The following is a 4396-nucleotide window of genomic DNA, read 5'->3' as shown; positions in this document are numbered from 1 at the left end:
GATATTCAAGTTGTAACGCACAAAGGTCAGAGCAGTCGATTCCTGTAACATGGGTGACTTTAACTAGTAAACTGTACCAATTGGCCTGACCAAAAATTCTAGAAATAAATCCATGGATGGGTATGTGAGTGTAAATTCATGGAAAATTTACGAAACCATTTTCCGAGTTTTGAAACTCGAGATATGATTTTTAAGGCGACGGTGACGCAGTTTTCCAGCCTGACTGGTAATGTCAAATTGGTTGGTACCTTGAGAGGATTTGGCCGTTAACCCCTCGTGTCCGACACCGGCGACGGTCACGAGTTAGGGGTGTTACAGAAAGATAATAACTATTGTAGATATAACATTTGTATGAAAAAAATAAGAAAGGAACATGAAAAATTTCATATTATTATGATAAATAGCCCTAGAAATTAGTAAGAATAAACGAGAAAAGAGTGAACAAATCCTAGAAAGAGGAGAATGGGCGTCAAAAATGGAGTTGGAGCCAGTGCACGGGCGTGGAAAGGAGGCCGTGTGGAATTACAGCGGCTAAGGTTAGGGTTTTTGAGTGGGGAAAACAATGAATAGTTTAGGTTATTTATAGATTTTGGGGCACACGGCCAGGTAACACGCCCGTGTTCCCCAATTTCAGCCCGTGTGGTTCGCGAATTTTGAATTTGGGTGCGTCTGACATTTAGTACACGCCCGTGTTCCTTGGGTGTGTCGGTACACACGGCCATGCCACACGGTCGTGCCTGATGTTGTTCGCTTCTCCCACGCCCATGTATGTAGACCCACGCCCGTGTATGTAGACCCACGCTCGTGTCAATCTAACAGGTTTGACCATGGGTGCTAGACATGGGAGTGTGATTAATAGGTTCACCCACGGTTCTTCCACACGGGCGTGTCGCACGCTCGTGTTGTTTTGACAGGTTTGATCACGGCCCTGTCGCAAGACCGTGGATTTTTATCGTAGCCCGTGTTTGGGAAAATCATTGCCCTATTTTCACACGACCCTAAGTATGCCCGTGCTTTTGGCTGTGTTCCTATGGAAAACCTGTATTCAAGTGCTCCGTTAGTAAGTTAGATGTTGAAGACTAAATTTTAATAAAGTTAATACAGTTAGTGCTTGGGTTGCCTCCCGAGAAGCGCTTATTTATAGTCTAAACTCAACTTACCTCTCCGTTGAATGATCATGGTGGTCTAAGGAGTTTATACTCCTCATTCCTTCTATCAATCTCATCAAAATAAGGTTTTAGACGGGTGTTGTTTACCTTAAAAGTGCCGAACTTGGGGTGACTTACCTCAACTGTACCGAATGGAAACATACTAAGTACAGTAAGAGGGATTCCTTCATTTGGTGTAGTAGTGACAATGTGAGGATCGGCGACATCTAATAAGACTTTATCTCCAACCTTAAGTTGATTTGGAGAGGTATCGAACTTGTTCTGGCGTAATTTTGGTTTATTGTGTGTTCTCGATTTATGTGTTCACCATTCATCTAGCTCATCTATTTGTAGCCTTCGTTCTTCATTAATAGGGCCTCTACTATTGTTTGAGAATGGCTCATGTACTTCCTTCAGACTTATCTCCTGCAAAGTGGGTTGTATCATATGGTCAGTTTTAATAGAATCGTTTAGATGATAACCTTCAATTTCTGATGTGTTGCCAGAATTGCGAGCTTGAAGGGTGATTGTTTCATCTCCCACATGAAGTGTGAGCTCACCTGTGCCAACATCAATAATTGTTTTAGCAGTTGCTAAAAAGGGCCTTCCTAGAATTAAAGGAGTGTTGCTATCCTCCTCTATGTCTAAAACAATGAGGCCAACGAGAAATATAAATTTATCGATTTTAACTAGCACATCTTCAATAGTACCCCTAGGAAATCTTATAGTTTTATCTGCTAATTGAATGCTCATCCTAGTCTGTTTGGGTTTTCCAAGACCTAATTGTTTAAACATTTTGTAGGGCATGACATTAATACTAGCCCCCAAATCAGCTAATGCATTATTAACATCTAAACTACCAATTAAGCAGGGAATTGTAAAACTCTCTAGATCTTTTAGTTTGTTGGGTAGTTTATTTTGGAGAATAGCTGAGTAGACTGCGTTTAGCTCCACATGCGACGCCTCGTCCAACTTCTTCTTATTTGCTAAAATCTCTTTTAAAAATTTCATTGCGTTTTGGCATCTACGATAGGGCTTCAATAAACGGTAAGTTAATATGTAAGTTTTTTAAGAGTTTAAGGAATTTACCAAATTATTCATCTGAGCGGTCTTTCCTTGTCATGTTGGGGTATAGTACACGAGGTTTATATTCGACATTCACCGTTTTTTTTTTTATTGTGATCTACCTCACCTTGACCTTTGCTTACCACAGATTCTTGCCTCGGTTCTGGCTCAGGCTCAACAAATCCTTCTTCATCTTGAACATTAATCGCGTTGAGTTGTTCCCTTGGGTTAGGTTCGGTATTACTTGGCAAACTACCTTGTGGTCACTCAGAGATTAGCTTGGAAAGCTGGCCTATTTGAGTTTCGAGACCTTAGATCAACGCTTGTTGATTGTTAAGTGTTGTCTCGGTGTTCTGGAAACGAGTTTCTGAACCGATATATAAACTTTGAGAGCATCTCTTCAAGGTTCAGCTTCTTTTCCTGTTGGTAGGGTGGTTGTTGGTAGCCTGGAGGTGGTTGTGGTCTTTGATTTCCTTGACCGCCCCATGAGAAATTAGGGTGGTTCCTCCAACCTGCATTGTAAGTGTTACTATATGGATTGTTTTGAGGTCGAGGATTATTACCCATGTAATTTAATTGCTCGTTATCCATGTTGTGGCCATAAGGTTGGTATTCCAAATGGCTTGTTCCACCTCCACTTGCTTCGTACTGCATTACTGGGTGAACCTGTGAAGAACTAAGAAAACCATCAATTTTCTTATTAAAGAGTTCTACCTAATGAGAGAGCATGGTGACCGATTCAACGTTATAAACGCCGGCTGTTTTCTTTGGCTTTGTCCTCATAACTTGCCACTGATAGTTATTCAGTGGCATCTCCTCTATAAACTCATAGGCATCTTCAGGTGTTTTATTATTGATGGTTCCGCCAGCAGCTGCGTCAACCATTTGTCGAGTCGAAGGATTCAGGCCATTATGGAACGTTTGAACCTGTAACCAAAGCGGTAACCCATGGTGAGGGCACCTTCTCAAAAGGTCATTGTATCTCTCCCATGCATCGTAGAGTGTTTCTAAATCCATCTGCACAAAAGAAAAGATATCATTACGTAATTTAGCCGTTTTAACTGACGGAAAATATTTTAGTAAAAATTTTTCGGTCATTTGTTCCCAAGTAGTAATTGACCCTCGTGGTAACGAGTTCAACCACTATTTAGCTTTGTTCCTTAATGAAAAGGGAAACAACCGAAGATGTATAGCATCATAAGAAACGCCATTGATTTTAAATGTATCGCATAGTTCTAAGAAGTTTTCTAAGTGAGCGTTGGAATCCTCATACTGCAAACCATCAAACTTAACAAGTTGCTATATCATTTGAATAGCGTTAGGTTTTAGTTCAAATGTATTTCCAGCTACAGCAGGTCTACTATGCTCGATTCAGTTCCTGTTAAAAAAGGTTTAGCATAATCATACATAGTGCATGGAGCAGGATTTTGATTAACCGCAATTGCAGGAGGTAGCTAATTGTCTTCGTTTTCAGCCATTTCTGCGGTTGGGGTTTGAGTATCGTTCTTTTGCTCGTTCTCTGTGTATCTTAAGCTTTGCCTTATTTTTCTTTGGTTTCTATGAACTGTTCGATCGATTTTTTCGTCAAAAAGTAGTGGTCCTGACGGGTTTCTTCTAGTCATAAACTATAAAAACCTCCCAAGAGTAGGAAAAAGTAAATTACTAAGTAATAATAATACACTAAAATTAAATTGCAAGAAAAATAAATGGCAAAAGTAATAAAAATTGAGCGTTCCTAATATCTTAGTTTCTCGGCAACAGTGCCAAAAACTTGATCGCGTGATTTCATGATAGGTTTTAAATATTTATAATTAATCGTTCTTGAAACTAACTACTATCGTGATATAGGCAAGTATACCTATCGAACAGTAGTATAGTTTTAGCAAGACCGGATTGTTGAACCTAAAGGAACTAAAAGTACTAGTAATGACTGTCTTTTTATTATCTAGCCTATGAATAAAGAGGTTTTTGTTTTAACTAATTAATTATCTAAACTAAGAATTCATAGAGAATAGAATTGGGGAATTGTTTTTGGGAAAATCAATTGAATTAAGACAATACCTAAGGAAAAATTCACCTAGACTGTACTTGTTATTCTAGCTCTGAATCAAACGATTTATTCATTTAACTTGTTCCATAGAGATCCCTAAGTGATGTTATTATCCCTATTCAAGACTAATAAC

The 4396-nt window shown here is 39.2% G+C and overlaps 1 non-coding gene across 1 annotated transcript; it reads left to right on the top strand.

Annotated features, from left to right (window-relative positions):
* The first annotated feature begins 3156 nt into the window (after window positions 1-3156).
* On the top strand, window positions 3157-3263 carry LOC128281431 (small nucleolar RNA R71). The gene has a single exon (XR_008271639.1). It is a non-coding gene; the product is annotated as a small nucleolar RNA R71 (small nucleolar RNA).
* The last annotated feature ends 1133 nt before the right edge of the window (window positions 3264-4396 follow it).

The sequence above is a fragment of the Gossypium arboreum genome, chromosome 1, assembly GCF_025698485.1.
Source record: "Gossypium arboreum isolate Shixiya-1 chromosome 1, ASM2569848v2, whole genome shotgun sequence".
Lineage (NCBI taxonomy): Eukaryota > Viridiplantae > Streptophyta > Magnoliopsida > Malvales > Malvaceae > Gossypium > Gossypium arboreum.
This window is presented reverse-complemented; position numbering and strand designations above follow the sequence as displayed.